Consider the following 18410-nt stretch of genomic DNA (forward strand, 5'->3'; position numbering starts at 1 on the left):
ATGCAGGTGGGCTTTGGCTCCCTCTGGCACAGAAGCCCCCCGGGGGCACAGGTCTCTGGGACAGGAGATGGGCACCAGCGCTGCCAGGGCTCGGGGGGTGGCAGGTCTGCTTGGGCAGGGACTCTGCCACACCTGCTGATGTCAGTGCTCCCCAGGCCCAGGGGTTAGAGCAGCATTCGTGCCCTGGCCCACACGTTCCCTGTCCATGTCACACTCACAGGTTTAGGATGGCCACCCGCTGGGACGTGTCCCAAGGAGGCCGTGCCAGCTTCTGTGGAAGGCCCCGTGCCCTTCCCAGAGCGGCTGCCTCGGCAGCCCTGGGGTCTCCTTCTGCTGCCCTGAGCCCAGAGAGCAGGGCAGCGTTTGCTGATGGTCTGAGCTGTTCCTAAAGACCCTGTTGGGCTGCCTTAAACACTTGGGGTGAGAGATTCCTTCCAGCCTGGGCCACTTTGGTTCAGCTGGGGGCAGCCCCATGGCAGGGGGCAGTGTGTGCAGGGGCCCTTTGTGACACGGTGCAGCATGGTAACCATGGCACAGAACGGGTGTCCAAGGGCTCTTTGTGACACGTGGTGACATAGGAGCTGGTGGTGACAAGAGCAGGCCACAGTGCTCGGAGCAGGCAACGGGACAGGACAGCACAGAGCGGTGCCGTGAGGAGCCCCCGCACAGCGCCTTCGATCGTGTCTGACCCAGAGCCTTTCCAAGGCATTGTTCCTGCAGCTGACCTCGAGGCCAGACCACAGGACTTGCTGACCTGTGGCCTTCCCGAGGCTCCTCTTCTGCAGGTGCCCTTGAGGGCAGAGCGTGGGACTTGGTGCCCCAGAGGCATCTCCAATCCCTGCTGCCAGTGCCCTTGAGGCCACACCACAATCCTTGACAGGAGTCTCCTGTCCTTGTGGCAGGAGCCCTCGAGACCAGAGTGCAGGACTTGCTGTCCTGTAGCCTTCCCGAGGCTTCTCTCTCGAAGGTGCCTTCCAGGCACGACTGTAGGACTTGCTGACTCGGAGCTTTTCCAAGGCATCTCTCCTGCAAGACATGGAGCAGAGAGCCACAAGAGGGCCCAAGCTGGCCTGAGGGGAAGAAGAGGAAGAAGGCCCTGGACCTGCCCCCGCACAGGAGACTGAAGAGCTGGAGCCATTGAGTGGTGGTGAGTGGTAGAGCTGGGCCACAGAGTTGGTGCCTGCAGCCAGCTGGGCGCTGCGCCATCCCATCCCATCCCATCCCATCCCATCCCATCCCATCCCATCCCATCCCATCCCATCCCATCCCATCCCATCCCATCCCATCCCATGGGCCATGCCCATGGACATGAAGGAATAGGGGCCAGGCAGACACCCCGCAGGGCTGTGCTCCATCCCCTGGGGCATCCCAGGGCTGTCCCTGCCTGGGAAGCACAGGGCAGGGCTGTGTTCTCCTGCCTCTCCCGCAGCCCCTCAGCTCTGGCTGTGCTCCCTCTTTGCCAGGTGCAGCCCTGGAGCGCACACAAGAGCAGGACCCCGCCCGTGGCCTCTTCCACAGAACAGCACAGGTACCTGCAGCCATCCCCACCTGGGCTGGGCCTGCTGTCACAGTGCTTGGAGCATTCCGTGCAAAATCCCTGGCTTCCTGCCCTTCTCCTACAGCTGGTTTGCAAATTCCTGAAGAGAATTCGGGAAGAAGAGACCAGCCCCATGGGCACTGGGCTCAGAGCATATTTGCACATCTTCAAAACCAAGACCAGTGCTGCCCTGCTGGATATGCTCGTAGAGGAGGGCTTTTCCAATCCAAAGCAAGTAAGCAGCCTGTGGCCAGGGTTTGATCCTCCCAGGAATTGCTTGGCCTCCCAAGCCACGCCTTCTGGTCACTGGAAACCTTTGAGGCCACATGGCAGTGTGTTGGGAAGGGCAGCACTTCTCTGGGGAAGCTGGGGACATTCCTCCCTCTGGCAGCTTTCCAAGTCTCCCTGTGCCCTTTCCAGGTGCCCGCCCTGGTCAGGTACATCCACCAGTGGCTCCTGGCCAATCAGTTTGCTGAGCACAGGCTGAACAGGACCCTGCTGGATCTCACTGAAGCACAGCCCGCTGACGTAGTCATGACGCTCCTGCGTGTGTCCCCATCCTGTGACAGGTATGGGGCCCACCTGCCCAGAGGGCTCAGGGCTCCCCAGCCCATCAGCCTGTACAGCCTGTTGCAGGTGTCTGACCAACAGAGAGTTCCAGGGCCCTCTGGCTGTTCTCTTTGCCAGCCCTTGCACGTCAGCCCCCGAGCCTGCTGCCACGCTCCCTTGCCACCCCTCAGGGGACTGTCCCCATAGGGCTGGGCTGCCTGGGTGCTGCTGGTGAGGGCCAGTGGGCAGAGGCAGAGCTGGAAGCCAGCTCAGATCCCCACTGCTGCCCAGGCCCTGATGCTGTGTCTGAGAGCCCCCTGAGACAGAGCTCTAACCCCACAGAGCTGCTTTGACCATGTGGAAGAGCATCATGTGCTCGCCCAGGACTGCGGAGCCGGTGCTGCTGATACTCCTGGATGTGCTGGGGAGCTGGCCAGAGCACAGCATGTGCACCTCGGACGGGGACAAAACGGGTGTCTTTGCCCTGGCTGTGAGTTTCTGCAACTGGCCTTTGCTGGCCCCACGGCCACCTCTCCAGCAGCTCTCCATCTTCCTTCCCCCACTGCATCTCCCTGCCTCAGGGACTGGGCTGAAACCTGGCCCAGGAGCAGCTTCAGGGGCACCAGGCCCCGTGCTCCCCCTGCCTCTCTCCTGGCCTCTCCCTCCCCTGCTCAGGCCCTGCCACACGGACACCTCAGCACTGAGGGCTGTCTTGGGGGGCTTTGTCCTTTGCAGGCAGCTGTGGTGATGTGGAAGATCCTCCAGGTGCCCTGTGTCCCACATATGGTGACGGTGTATTTCCCCCGCCTCCTTGTGCATCTGCTCTTCCAAGTGTTCTTCAGCACTCTGGATGTGCAAGAGGAGGTCGATACCTTCTGGAAAGGATGCCAGGAGCAACATGGCCTTGCCACCAGCCCCAGCAGGTGCTCATCCCAGTCCTCCTGTCCCTGCCACGACCCTGGGCAGGAGCCAGTGCTCCCAGCGTGACGTGGGCTTTGCTCTGCACGCAGGTTTGCAGTGCAGACTCTGAAGTCCCTGCTCTGCCAAATGCAGCAGGAGGATGTGGTGGTGGCAATGGAACGCAGGGGTGGCTGGGACACGCTGCTCTGTGCTGACACCCACCACTATGCCGTGGGTCTGCTGGCCAGGTGAGACCCCCTTCTCCCCACTGCCTCTGACATTTGTGCTCTGTTCCCTGGGTTTCCAACACAGTCCCCCTGGTTGTAGCCCAGAGGGCCTTGTCACTGAGGAACGGCCAAGCAGACTGGAAAAGGCTGGGAGAGGAGGGTGGACAAAAGGAGCCACCTCCGAAATATCCCAGGTGCGCTTGTAGGATGCTGGGGAAAGACCAGACCTCTGTGAGTCAGTCCTGGGAAACATTTGTCCCCCTGGCTCACAGTCTTGGTTCCTTTTTCTCCTGATAGGGAGATGTGCTGTGTCTCCATCCCCTTGTGTTCCCGGATCGCTCGCTACCTGCTCCGGCTGCTCAGCACACGGGAGCCACGCTGGGATCTGCCCGCCCTGGCGTTCCTTGTGGAGGTGAGCCTGATGGCCAGCACTGCCTCGCTCAGCTGCCTCCCAGCTCTCTGCCCTCTCGGAGCCACAGCTGCCTGGGACGGTGCCCGTGCCCTGTGCTGCTGCCTGGGCCCAGCCCTGTGCGGTTCTGGGCTCCTGCCGGCCGGGTCCCCTGTCACTGCCCTGTGCCTTTCAGGTCCTCGAGTTCCTGGACCTGAGTGAACGCGGTGCTAACAGAGTCCTGGAAATCTTGTCAAGGCAGCTGCAGAGCGAGTGCAGGGAGAGGCGTCGCCTGGCGCTCAGGGCCCTTCTGGAGCTCATTGAGGAGCCCTCAATGGTGAGAAGGGGGCAGCAGCAGAGGCTGAGCTGGGGAATGCAGTCCCTTGGGCTTGGCTGAGCTTTGGGTGCTGGGGCAGTTGCTCCCAGCTCTCCTGCCTCCCAGTTCAGCTGCCCGAGTGCTTCAGGACAGGCCTTTGGCCTCTGGGCCCTGCAGCAGCAGGATGGCGTTTCACAAACTTGTGTTCCGCACAGACCGAAAAAATGTGGAGCCTGACTGAAAGTCTTGTGGAGCTCCTGTGGGACGCAGATGGAGAGATAGTTAGCATGACAGTCATGCTTCTCAGCTTTATCATCTTGGACAATGACATGCTGATGCCCAGCCCCATCACACTGCAGCTGCTTGAGGCACTCCTGCCACTCTTTGACCACGTAAGGCTCGCTGCCCCCAGTCACGGCCACTGGGTGCTTCCCTGGCACTGTGCCTTGTGGATTTGCAGGCCTGGGCCAAGCTGAGCCCCGTGCAGCCAATGCTAAGGTCTTCTTTTCTTCCTTCAATACAGAATAATAGCCAGGTGCAGCTGCTCTCCATACTGCTCTTCAGAACCTTGGTGACTCTTCCACTGGAAAAGAAAAAAAAGGCCCTGAAGACACCCCTGCGCCAGAGCCTGCTGCCACTCTTCTTCCACTGCCATGATGAGAATCGGCGTGTGGCACAGGTGAGGACTCGTGTGTTGCTGCTGTCCCCCTGGCAGGGGGCTCGGCTGCCTCCTGCCCTGGCGCCTGCTAGGCTGCAGCCTCCTCCAGGCCTTGGCACAGGGACGTGAGTCCTGCACCCTGGGCTGTGGGGCCATCTCCGCATCTCTGCTGCTCTCCAGGCTTCTCAGGAAACGCTGCTTTGTGTGGTCAAGTTCCTGAAGAGGAGGGATCTTGAAAGACTGGTGAAGAACCAGAAGCCGTGGAAGTTCACCAAGTGCCTGGTAAGGATGGCCTGCAAGCCCCAGCCTCAGCCTGGAGAAGGCCCCCGGGGGCGGTGCTCTGAGTGTGGGGCTGGCAGCTGTGCCCCTGCCCGCTGCTGCACCCAGAGGCCGTGCAGGCTCTTCTCCAGGCTCCTGTGGGCCTGGGCCGGGCTCCGATGGAGCCCTGGCCCAGCGGAGCTGTGGGGCGGGCTGGCACCGCGGCTCCCCGGGCAGCAGCCGGCCCTCTGCCCCTCCAGAGCCCGGCACCAGCGGCTGCTGGCCGCGCCTCAGGGCTGTGCAGGCAGGGGAGGCTGGGGCTGGGTGCTGGCATCGCCCGGCTGAGAGGCTGAGCTCGCGCCAACCCTTCCCTCCTGCTGCTCTCTCCAGCTGGCAGACCACGGGAGCAGAGCAGCCGAGCACCTGCGCCGGGCCCTGCCCTACCTGCAGAGCCCACAGGAGTCCCTGCAAGTGGTGGCCATCAGGTTCATTGGTGAGCCACAAGCCCGGGCTCCCTCCTGGCCCTGCCACAGCTCGGCCCCAGCCCCACCTGCTGCCCCGGCAGCGCCACCCGGGCCCGGCACCATCGAGCCCCGCCTGGCCCCGGCGCTGCTGCCGCCCTCTCCCAGCCGTGCCCTGGGGCGGCAGCGTGCAGCAGGGGCCGGGCTGAGCCCTGCCGGGCCAGCAGGCCGTGTGGCCACAGTGCCAGCAGTGCCGCTGGCAGGGAGCTGTGCCGCTGGGGCTGTGACAGGCTCTGTGTTCCCAGGGATGGCCGGGTGGCACCTGAGGGGGAAGAAGGAAGAGCTCCGGCTCATCTGCAGTGGTGAGTGAGGGCAGCGTGCGGACAGCAGGGGCTGACAGGGGGAGCTGCAAGCCCTGCCCCGGCTGCGGAGGGCTCTGCTCCCTTTGCGGACGAGGGGCGGCATTGGCAGAGCACACAAAGATTTCACGGCCACATGGGGGATTCGTGGCCAGGAGCTTCGGGCTGGTCCCATTGGTCCCTGCTCCCTCCTGGCCATGGCTAGAGCCGGCTGGAATGGCCCTGGCAGGGGACTCTCCTCGGGTTCTCTCAGGTTCGGGATCTGACCGTGGCTCTGTTCCTCTCTCTTTCAGCCCTTGAACACCTGACAGAGGACACCAGCAGTGCCACGTCACACATGGCACTTCATACACTGAATGTCCTCCAGTCACTCCAGAGTGAGCGATCTTCCGTCTTCCAGAGGCTGCAGGATCAGCTCTGCAGGGCATGGAGGACACGGCCTCGTCTGTCGGGGCTTGGCTGGCTGCGCTGCTGGAGATCTGCAGAGAGCTGAGCCCAGAGGCTCTGTCTGCTGGGGCCGCCTAAGCCAGCGGGAATATTCTCTTTCTTTATGATTGTTCTTTTATTTTTGTTTTTTCTTTAGTATATGAATATAGAATGTGTTATAATACACAGACTCCCGGGAGCTTTCTTTTGCTTCCCAGGGTCTGCAGGGCATAGGGGAAGAGGGGGAAAAGGGTGCTTGAGCTCAGCAAGCTGTCCCAGCATGCTGTGTTGCAGGGAAAATGGCCAGAAGCCCCTTGGCCTTTGGTAGTTCTGCTGAAGCCTTTGTGCTGCCAACAGAGCGGGTGGGCAGGGGCTGGAGCTGCAGAGATCCCTGTGAGAGCGGTGCCGGGAGATGGCCACAAGCCCTGTCCCAGGCAGGAAGCGCCATCTGTGTCCTCCTGCCCGTGTGCTGCTTGCTGGATTGCTGAGGGCTCCGAGGTGCCTCTGGATGGGGCTCCTCTGCAGCTGCTGTGGGGCTGCGGCGCTGCTGCCGGGCAGGTTGGCTGGGCTGGGGGAGACCCTGAGGGGACGGGGCCAAGAAGGGACGAGGGGCTGCAGAAGCCCTGACAGGACACAGCAGTGGGAAGGCATGAGGGGGATGTGTGAGGGAGTGGGTGGCTGTAACGTTGGCTGGAGGGGGAGTGGGTTGAAGACAAAGACACTAACTCTCCCCAATGTTCATGTGGCAAACAGAGAGCATTTATTCTCAAGCCCTTCCTTCTAAAGGGCCTTTGAAAAACCCAGTCTGGATAATTTCATTGATCTGCTCTCTATGCCTTGTCAGGTTCTGCCCAGTGAAATGCTGCAGCCTTGGCAGAGATGTGACTGGGCAAGGCCCCTGTCAGTCAAACCAGGGGCTGGTGCATTCACACAGCACTAGCCAGCCTGCACTGGGACACATGGCAGCAGAGTGCAAGGCACAGCTCCAGGTGCTCCCCAGGAACCTCAGCTCTGGGAGCACTGTCTGCCCCAAGCTCCAGGGGCTGCAGTGGGAGCCCAGCTGGGCTCTGCCCTGGGGCCATCCTGCAGGGACAGCTGGAAACAGGGAGCATTCCCTTGCCACAAAGAGCCAAGCCAGGCCTGCAGGGCAGCTGTTCCAGCCCGGACTGCACTGCTGTGTGCTGTGCTCTGGGGCTGGGGCTCCCTGCACAGGGGACTGGATGGTGTGCCAGAGTGTTGTCTTAGATAACACAAATTCTAGCGTCATCATAGAGCAAGGATTTCGTATTGTCAGAGCTTCACACCTTCTTGATGTTCCTCACAGGCAGTCCCTCTACACACTGACTGTTCCAGCTCCTTGCAGGAGTAATCTGACTCCTCTCACTCCTCTTCCCTTACTCTTATATATCACTAGTTCTTGTTGGTTGCAGGTGTGGCCTGTCAAGATCAGGCCTGCCTCCAATCTTCAGCAACTGGTCCAGCTGCAACTCATTGGGGGTCAAGATCACCCTGTACACCAGAGGAGACAGAGCAGCTTCAGCTTCGGCCTTACTGAGGTGGGTGTGTGGGCTGGGAAGGGTGGAGAGGCTCAAGGGGATTCAGAGAGCTCATCCTGCAGGAAGGACAAGGGAAAGGGAGTGGGAGCTCAGCAGTGAGCAGAGCTGAGGGCTGGAGAGTGGCTCTCAATGACACCAAAATCCCATGGGACCTCTGAGACATTGCTGCTCCTCAGCCAGTGACAGGATGCATCCCTAAGCCTGGGGCTCAGCCTTCCTCGTGGGGAGGGGCACCAAGGAAGGCAACAGTGTGATACAGGCTGCAATGGGCTGGGAACTCACCGAGGGAAAAGAGGGAGCAGTAGTAAGAGGCAGATGGGGAGAGAACTGTTCAGAGAAGGGCTGAGCTACAGCTTGAGCAAGCTGAGAAATGTCATTTGAGGGGCATCCCAGATTGATTTCATTTCAGAAGTTATTGAACAAATTTATTTTTTGGGGGGTGTCATCTTTTCCCATGGAGGTGTACACTCTGCAAACTTGAGCTGTACTGCCAAAATGCTCAAGCAAGTCTGTGCTGCAGGTCACACCATTTCTTCTTTGGCTGATTCCAGCCTGGTGCTGAGCTCCAGCAGAGCCCTGGCAGAGCCCAGAGCAGCCTCAGCACCCGCAGAGCCCGGCTGCAAGGAGAGAAAGCAGAAACTGCCCGTCAGCTGAAGGCTCCTGTGCCCTTGTCCCAGCCGCCCACGGTGCCCAGGCCATGCTGGCCGTGCTCAGAGCGGTGCCCAGAGCTGCCCATCACTGCTGCTTTTGGCAGCAGGGCAGGAGGGCAGGACGTGTGCCCAGCCTGCAGCCAGCCAGGGCACATCCATCTCCTCAGCAGCTGCCCAGAGCAGGAGGCTCCTGTGCTCGCTGCCATCTCCCAGAAGCTCTGATCCCACCATGCCAGGCAGACAGGGACCCACCTCACGCCCTCCCCTGCTGGAAGAAAAGCTGGTCCCAAACGATGTCCTCAGCCTTCTCCAAGGGCACGGCCCATCCACGCTGCAGCTGGTCCCAAGCACTTCCTGATCCAGACTGGACCCAACCTATAAGGCTTCATCTAGAAAAACAAACAACAAATTATTGAAAATAGATTACAGACAAAAAGGGGAAACAAGAAAAAAGGTAAAAAAATCTTATCTCTGCGAGGGCCTTGAGGAAGGCCCAACCCCTGCATGCAAGGAAAAACCCACACACGGGGAAGGGAAGCCCAGGCTTTCTCCCTTCCCCCCTGCACTGCCCCCCACAATAACGCTGATCCCAAAGCAAACAAGGGCAGTGGAGCAGCCCAAGCCCTTCCTTGCCTGCACAGCAAAGCAGCCTCAGCACAGGTTCTGGAGTCCCACCTCTGCTCCCACCATGGGATTTGTTTGTGTCGGGCTGGCTGCCCCAGCCCCAGCCCGGGGCACGGTGGGGGCTGGGGGCTGTTGGCAGGGCCAGGAGCCCACTCCCATTTCGTACCCAGCCCAGCCCATCCCCCCAGCCCTGCCAAAACCAGCTGGGCAGGTGACTGAAGGATCAGCTGCATCTGCCCCAGCAAAGGGGGAACCTTTGGTTCCCGGCCAGGCTGTGCAATGCCCAAATGTGGGAGCATGCCCCTGCGTGTGGACTCATCTGTAAATTTGCTGTGGAGCCTGGCTTTGAAGAAGGTGCCACAATCAAGGTCCATCATCTTCAGCTGGCCAGTGGCCAGGTCCAGGAAGAGGTTGCCATCCTTGATGTCATCCTCGCTGTCTCCAGCAGCAGCAGTCCCACCTGGTACAGCTTCTCCAGGGGCTCCTTCTCCTTCCCTGGGGTGAGACCAGGCTCTCAGGTTCTGCCCAAGGCCCCAGCTGTCAGGGAACCAGGACAAGCAAAACCAGCTCAGATGGTGGCCACCAGTGCTGGGCAGAGCAGCTCAGCTCCAGCACAAGGGCTCTGTGTTCCCATCTGATGAGCCCTGGGCAGTGACACGGGCAGGACAAAAAAGTCTGGCTTCCTTTGCTTCTGACTGCCAAGGCATGTGTGGAGCTGTAACTTACCAGGGCCCTGCATCACAGTGTGCCTGTGGCTCTCTCCCTTCTTCTAGTGCAGATGAATATCCTGCATCCAAGGATGACAGAGCAGCTCTTCTAATGAGGGTCTGTCCAAGTCCAGCATGGATAAACACCGCCTGATCAGATCTTGGCACTCTGGGCAGAGAAACCACAAACCACCGGTCAGTTGGAGAAGGCTCCTGTTGGCTTTGCCCCACTATTCCCGTGCCCAGGCCATGCTGGATGTGCTCAGAGCTGGGCCTAAGCTTTCCCATCCATTCCCTGGTTTGGAGGAGAGCAGGACATGTGCCACCTCCTCAGCAGCTGCCAGAGCAGGATGCTCACGAGCCTGCTGCTGTCTCCCAGCACTGGTATTCCCCCGTGCCCAGAGATGAGGATCCACCTTGAGAGAGCCCTTGTGGCAACGAGAGCTGATGGTCCCAGCTGATGTTCTGGCCCTTCCTGAAAGGGTGCTCCCCACAGACCATCTGGTGCAGCAGGATGCCCAGGGACCAGATGGTAGCTGGCCTGCCATAGTACCAGCCAAAGTGGGTCCATTCCGGGGGGCTGTATGACCGTGTTCCTATGGAATACAGATGGAGTTCATCAGGGGGATGCTGCTGCTCCCAGAGCCTGGCCCCAGCATCCCTGCTCCAGTGGCACAGGGGGTGTGACGCACTGCCCTCTCACCAGCACCTGAGACTTGTGTACAGACTTGGGGTTGGAAGAGGGCAGTGGAAGCCCTGGCAAGGCCCCACCATAACAAGGAAGAAACCACTCAGTGCTGGGGGAAAAACCATGCCTGCATCCTCCCTGCCTGCATTGCTCCAAAAAACATTATGAACCCAAAACAAACCAGGCGAGTGGAACAGTCCAAGCCCTTTCTCACCAGCACACCAAACTGGCTGGGGCCCTGGTTCCGACCCCCCCCTCTCGGCTACCCCCACCCACGGGTGTTTTTGTTGGGCTGGCTGCCCTAGCCCCAGTCCTGGGCAGAGTGGTGGGCAAAGGCTGCCTGCAGGGCTGGAAGCTGGCTCCACACCCAGCCCTGCTCAAAAGCAACTTGGCTGAAGTCTCAGTGCCATGAAGGGCTGCAGAAGGGAGAATCCCCACTGCCACACCCAGCTTGGGCTGTGAGATGTTGGGCCATGAGATGCTGGGACCAGGAGCACACCCTGTGTGGGCTCACCTGCAAAGTGAGTGTAGGCTGTGTCCTGCAGGTAGGTGCCACAGCCAAAGTCAATCAATTTGGCCTGCCCGGTGGCCAGGTCAACCAGGATGTTCTCTGGTTTGATGTCCCTGTGCAGGACCCCGCAGCTGGTGCAGTGCCGCACGGCCTCCAGCACCTGGCGGAACAGCTCCCGCGCCACCTCCTCGGGCAGGAAGCCCCGTGCCCGAATGAAATGCTGCAGGTCCTGACACCGCTCCGGGCGCTCCAGCACCATCAAGACATCGTTGGGGAGCTCAAGCCACTCCAGCAGCTGGACCACACCAGGGAAGCCAGTGGACACCTTGGCCAGCAGCACGATCTCCAGGGGTGCGCTGGTGCCGTCGGGCTGCGGGAGGAGCACGATGCCGTCAGTGGGGCTGATGCCGTGCCGGGGCTCAGGAAGCCCTCAGCCAGCCTGGGATGCTCTGTGCCCTGCGCTGGCCCCACGCCCGCTCTCCCTCGAGGCGTCCTGGAGGCTTCCACCCTGTCGGGCCTCGGCTCATCCCCGCTCGGCATGGCCCGGCTGCTCCCGCTGGCCCCGCTCACTCACCAGCTCGCCCCAGTGCCGGACGCGCTCCCGTGGCACCCTTTTGATGGCCACCTGCAAGCCAAGGGAAGCAGCGGGCTGAGTTCGCCGCCCGCCTTGCTCAGCCCCATCCTCCGCCCTCCTCCTCCTCCGCCCCCTCCTCCTCCTCCTCCTCCTGCGCCCGCCGCTCACCGGGGCACCGTCCGAGAGCCGCGTGGCCGCGAAGACGCTGCCGAAGCCGCCGCGCCCCAGCAGCGAGCCCAGCCGGTACTGCTCCTTCAGGCCCTGCTGCGCCTTCCCTGCCGGCGGGACGCGGCTGTCAGCGCTCGGCCCGGGGCCGGCAACGGCCCCCGAGCGCCCCTCAAGCGCCCCAGGCCGGCCATCCCCAGGCGTTCGCTCCCTGCAGCGGGACAGCGGCGGCTCGGGGCCGGCGGCCGCGCTGCCGAGCGGCGGAGCTCGGGCCGGGCAAGCGGCAGCGGAGGCGGCGGGAGCGGCCGCGCCGCCTGTGTCCTCCGCGGGCCCCGGGAGGGGCCGGGGCCGGGGCCGGGGCCGGGGCCGGGGCCGGGGCCGGGGCCAGGCTCGGGCCAGGCGGAGCCAGAGGGAGGCGATGCCGCCCCTGTCCCAGGCACTGATGCCCGCCCAGCAGCGCCACCGCCAGTACGACCAGAGCCGGCCGGAGGCGAGACCGCGGCGGGACGCCCGGGGCTGGGGACGGGGCAGCCCCGCCCGGGGCCGGGGGCGGGCCGGGGGCATGGCCCGACCGGGCATGGGGAGAGAGACTGGGAGAGGAGGGGACCTCGGGAAAGGGAGACCGGGAGAGGGAGAGACAAGCGGGACTGCGGGACAAGCGGGACTGCGGGAGAGGGAGAGGACAAGCAAGAGGGGCTCGGCAAAGTCGCTGCTTTTGCTGCTGCTTTCGCTGCTGCTTTCGCTGCTGCTGCTGCCGCTGCAACTGAAGCGCCGGGGCCGTTTGTCCCCGTGTCCGTTTGTCCGTTGCCCACTGGCCCCCGCGCCGAGCCCCGCGCTCCCCGGGGGCAGCCCCTGAGCCTGTCCAAACACGGGAAGTTGGCCGTGTTCAGCCAAGACCCAGAGTCTGCACTCCTGCACAGCAGCACAGGAATCCCCTCGGTCCCTGCTGTGCATTGTCCCTGCTGAGGGTCAAACACTATCGGAGCACATTCCCTGAATGCTGAATTTGTATGTGACCCAGGCACTGCACTTACCTCTCCAGCATTGCTTTCCAGAGAAATCCAGGGGAAGGCAAACTGGGTGTAGCTCATGGTATTTGACAGTGTCTACAACTTGCCAAGTCATTGAGCTTAGAAGTGAGATCCATTTGGAATTAATGGATGGAGAAGTAGTGCAAGATGGAAAAGAGGAGCATAAAAATAAATCGAGTAAAACATCTCAGATGGTTTCTTTCTGTTTTCTTTGAATTTCTTAAAAGCTCTTTCAGTTTTCCCATCATCTGCTCCTCAGTCCTCTTTGCTCTTTCCAAGAATCTTTCCTGGAGAACGAGGTGCAGCTTCTGTCACAAGATGTGCCACCAACTGCAGCTCCTCTTGGCTTTCCACACTGTGCGTGCAGCACGACTCTTGCAGCAAAGCAGGACAAATATTTGAAGAACTTGACAGCTTCTTCTTTCTTTTCCTTCTTGGCTGGGCAGTTATGCCATTGGTGAGGTTTTCAATGTTACTGTTCTACCTTAAGAAAACATGATGGGCTACCAGGAATTATTAGGGAATGCAAACCTGACTGAATGCAGAGAAAGAATCTCCAGAGCCTGCAGCCAGAAATGGAGAGCTGTGGGATAATCATTCCAAGATGCCTGTGGACATACGGAAAGTGAGCTAGAAGATGAAAATGGGCTGACAGAGGGAGTTTGTCTCACTGTTCAGTTCAGATGCTTCTCCATCTCATGCATTGATATGAATCAAGAGTACAGTCAGTTCATGAAAAGTACCAGAACATGCTGGACCTGTCAGGAGATGACTGGAAGAATTTGAAAAGGAGAAATGCATGGAATGACTTTGCGAACTTTGTCTCTAAGAAGGGTCATTTTTTTCCTAATAATTTCTGATCAATTCCCTCTGCTTTTGTGCTTCCTAACAAGTCCATTTTCATCCCAGATTGCCCATGAAATGGCAGCCTTGAGCTTGTGGAAGTGCCTGAAAGATGCCCTGTTCCTCTGCAGGGACCCTGAGGCTGAAGCAGGAGCCTGAGCCCTCTCTGGGGAAGCCTCCTCCGAGCTGGAATTTGTGCCGTGCTGGGAGAGGAGGAGGAGGGGGAGAGCGCTGGCGCTGTGTGGCAGGAGCAGGAGGTTTGGGCCGCAGGACATTCCGTCTGCGCCGCTGCCCCGCAATGGGCGGCCGTGCCCGGGGCTCTGGGCCTGGCCCCGCGTGCGCTGAGCTTCCGACACTGCGGGAGCTCCCCGGGCTGGGCTCAGCTTCCCGCTGGGACTGGGCAGCAGGCTGGGCTCCAGCTGGGATCAGCAGCAGCTGGAAATACCTCTGCGCATCTCCACTTGCTGCTGCTGCTGCTGCTCAGAAGGAGAAACTATGAAGTGAGTCGAGAAGTTCTGGTTTCTCTTTCTCCTGGTGGATTTTTTCATTTGATTTGACACTTGAGAGGCAATTTCTGTGATGGCCTCTATCAGATGATTTTATTTCAGCAGCAGCAGCAACAGGGCCGTGTTTGAGCACTGCAAATGTGGTCTGTGTGGCTTTAATTCTCCTTGACTTAGTGGTCAGGGACTTTAGGGGATTTCAAGATCTGCTAATCATGATGCCTGTGACCAAAAGCCTGAGTTCACCTATTGCCGGCCGGGGGTCTATGTACAAAATCACAAAGAGGACGGGACTGCTGAGGAATGTGTCTTGAGGTGTTTATTTTCCAGCATCAGTCTCATTACATGGTTATGACAATGGGAAGATGCCGGCAGTTTGTCTCCTCAGCAGCAGACAAAGAACTCAATGTTACAACTTACTTTAAAAGTTTTTTGACCAATCACACAAAGCAGAAGCATATTGACAGTAGTTCTATCCAACCATTATAAGCACACGTACCTTCGGTTAAAACAATACCTGATTATTTCGAATACAATACCTGCTTCTAAGCCTTAAAACAAAATGCTCAGAGCTCATTTATTAAGCTCAGTACTTCCTAATATCAGGCTAGATATACTTTTCTGCAGCTTAGGGAGTTTTTCTAGCCAAGCGTTAATACACAAACTATTGTTCTATTTGTCCATACTTTCCCACTTCTTATTTAACTTTTCTGCTGCCCTATCTCATGGTTACAGCTCAGCTCTAATCACAGTTCTGCTGTCTCTGAAGCCTGCCTTTTTCAGCTTTCCCAAAATCCTCTGATTTTAAGAATTCCCACATTCACCATCACGAAAAAAGCACTCTGGGTAGCACTGATCAAAAAAGGCGATTGCAGTTTTACAGATAAATTTCAAGCGGCAAGAGCAGCCATGATCTCCAATTGCCAAGGCAAAGGCAGCAGCAGCCTCCTGCTGTCACCTCAGGGTGAGTAAAGCAGTGCTGAAAACAGCGCTGGAACCCGATCCTTTCTTTCTCTGCTGGCTGGGTCAGGGCAGCACAGGCGGGCCCTGCGCAGTCAGGGCTGGGTGTGGGTGATTGCTGCTCTACTCCAGAACTGAGCTGGAAAAAGCCCTCGGGAGCCGAGGCAGGAGCAGGCGGGAAGGGGCCGGCGCTGCTGCTGCTCCTGGCCAGGAGCCCCGGCTGGGCCGGGCCGGCGCCCCCTGCGCTGCGGCTGCTGCTGCTGCCAGAGCCGGGCGGGACTCGGGGACAGGGAACGGACACGGGGGGACAGCAAAGGCCTGGCGGCTGCAGGGATGGTGGCACTCCGGCCAGCGCCAGCACAGAGCTTCAGCTCGCAATGAACCCCGAGGGAAACGCTGGGGAAAGGCTCCATTTCAGCCTTTCTTCACTCGTGGCTGTGAAGGGACTGAAATAAAAGGAGAACAAGCAGGGCCCGACCCCATCTCCTTTGGGAGGAGCCCCAGGCCTGTGGCTGTGAGGGGCCGTGAGGGGGAGAAGGGTCTCTGAGAGGCTGTGGGAGGCTTGGCACCTCATGGAACCAAGGGTTGGTTATGACACTGCAGAACCAAGGTGATTCCTGCTGACAGTTCAGAACCTCATGGAACCAAGGGGCAATTCTGGACAGCAGGGCCATGGAACCAAGGAGTCCATTGGGACATTACAGAACCTCATGGAATCAAGGTGTCCATCTCACTCTACTGAACCTCATGGAACAAAGGGTCCCTTGTGACACTGTGGAGCCAAGGACACTGCTGTTGGCTGTACGAAAGCTTGTGGAACCAAAAGTCCATTGTGACATTCTGGGGCCTCGTGGAACCATGGAGACCATTATGACACTTCAGGACTCACTGGAACCAAGGGGCCATTTAACCTAAGGGTCATTGTAGCACGGCGGGGCCTCATGGAATCAAGGGGATCATAGTGGGGCTCCGTGAGACCACCGAGAGATTCTGACTCTTTGGAACCAAGGAGACCATTGTGGCACTACAGGGTGCGGTGGAACTAAGAACTCGTGTGACAGGAAGGAGCCCAATGGAATCAAGGGGCCATTCCCTATTTCAGGGTTTCATGGAGCCAAGGTGTCCTTGTGACACTGTGGGGCATCATGGAGTCCTGGAGACCATTCTGGCACTTTGAGGCCTTGTTGAATCAAGGGGCTCTGCAGGGCCTTGTGGAACCAAGGAGCTCTTTGTGACACTGCAGGGACTCATGGAACTAATGAGACCATTCTGGCACTCTGAGTCCCCATGGCACCAAGGGGCCAGTGTGACACTATGGGTCCCCATGGAAGCAAGGGGCCAGTGTGACACTATGGGTCCCCATGGAAGCAAGGGGCCAGTGTGACACTGCAGAGCCAAGGAGACCACTGTGGTATCGCTGGGCCTTCTGGAAACAACGTTCTGCTGCAGGGCCCCCAGGATCCAAGAACATGGAACAAGTCTTGCTGGCTTAGCCTGGCTGGTCCGGCTGACCTTGGCATGTTGAGGGTTGCTATTCATCTGGCCCTGAAGCCATGGAGCTCCATGTTTTCCTCCCTCTGGGAAAGAACTCTCCTTCTCCTCCAGGGGTTCATAGCTGAAATTGGGATTCTACCTCCATATTTGATTATATCAAAGGATTGTTCCTATATGAAATCTGCCAGAATAGACAGCTCTAGATGGCCTTGGCATCTGGGGGGGCAACCTCTCATCTGCCGTCAAAACACTGGGGGGGCTGTGCTTTTCTTTCCATGGAAAGAAACATCTCTCATGTGCAGGCATCCATAGCCAAAACTGGGAATCTGCCTCCAAAATTCCTTATATCCAAGAGAGCTCCCAGATAAAAGCTGCCAGGACTGTCTAGGTTCCCTTGGATTCCTGAAGACCAGCTCTCATCTGCCTGTGAAACACTGGGGCTCTGCCCTTTCCTTCCTGTGCAGAAGAGCTGTCATTCTGGTCCAGGCACCCATGGCTATAGAAATACACTGCTACATATGGCTGAAATGGAATTGCACCTCCAAAACTCCCCAAATATCCAAGGGTTGCTTTCAGACAAAAGCTGCAAGGACAGACAGGTCTGGCTTACCTTGGCCTCCAGTGCCTGCCTCTCATCTGCCTTCAAAACCCTGGGGCTCTGTGGTTTCCTTCCTGTAGGAAAGAACCGTCCTTCTTGTCCAGGCGCCCATGTCCTCAAGCACATGAGCACTGTATAGGGACAGAGGAGCTCTGTGCTCAGTGGGGTGCAGACTGAGGACAGAAGGGGAGAGCCCTGGGAGGGACTGAAGGGTGGATTCAGAGATGGTGGATCCTTTTGACATCGTAGAGTACAGCCAGAGAAAGAAAGAGTTAATGCAAAGGGCAGCTTGGGAGGCCCAGACTGGGAAAAAAGAGCAAGGAATTTCCCTGCCAGGGCAGGGCTGTGGAGCAACACATCCCTCAGAAGGAGCCTGGGTCAGCCCAAGGCTTTGTGTGGGCAGGCAGAGGCAGGCAGGAGGCAGAGCTGTCAGCAAAGGAAGGGGCCAGCCAGGTGGGGCAGCCGGGGGATGAGCACAGCCTGCAGGGACAGAGGCGCAGGGCAGGGACACCGTAGCACAGCCTGGGCTGCACAGGGCACAGGCATGGGCAGCAGCTGCCAGGCCCTGACAGAGCCAACTTGGGCAGCACTTTGGCCATGGCTGCTGGGCCTGGGCCTGAGCCAGGAGCAGGAGACAAGTGACCCTTGCAGGCCTGGGGCCTCATGGCCTCCTTGTCCCTGCTCAGCAGCCTGGCAGGGGCCGCCCCATGCTCCTGCCCTTGGCACTGCACATCCCCACATGCCAGTGCCCATCCCGGGAAGAGCCCTGAGCAAGGAGGGAGGGACAGGATCTGCCTGGCCAGGGGCTGGGGCTCAGGCCTTTTGCATTCCTGAAACACATCCAGCTTTGCTCAGCCCCAGAGACACCTTGGCCTTGTTTGTCCCCAGCTGTCATCACTGCCTCCAGTGTTCTGCTGTACCTGGAACCTGGGGACACTTTCTCAGTCTTGTCCCTCAGTGGGACCCATTAAAACTTGAAGAAACGTTGGAGATTGATTGTGACTTTGAATTCTTGAGAGATTTCTTCAACTCCCTCTCAGGGAGTGATGTTCAGGGCCTGAGCACCCAACCCACAAGAGAAGTCCTTGTGCTGTGTCTGTTCTGCTGAGCTGGGCTGGGCTCCTGGAACAGAAGGAACTCCTGGCAATCAAGAAGAGCTTCAAAATAACATATCTCCTCAGGAGCAGCTCCTCTCCCAACCCAGCAGGGCTGAGGGCACTGCCTGCGGCCACCCCGGGCACAGCACAGAGACAGAGATATTTTCAATCAGTCAGGGCTGTGAAGATGCTGAGAAGTGACTGGGGGAGAATCACTGCCAGCCCTTGGCACAGGAACCTCTGGCTGCAGGACAAGGCAGCTGCAGCTCCTGGAGCCATCTCCTAAAGCTGGAACATCCCAACGCCTCCAGACGCTGTGAGTACATTCTC

Source organism: Haemorhous mexicanus, chromosome 16 (genome assembly GCF_027477595.1).
Source record: "Haemorhous mexicanus isolate bHaeMex1 chromosome 16, bHaeMex1.pri, whole genome shotgun sequence".
Classification (NCBI taxonomy): Eukaryota; Metazoa; Chordata; class Aves; order Passeriformes; family Fringillidae; genus Haemorhous; species Haemorhous mexicanus.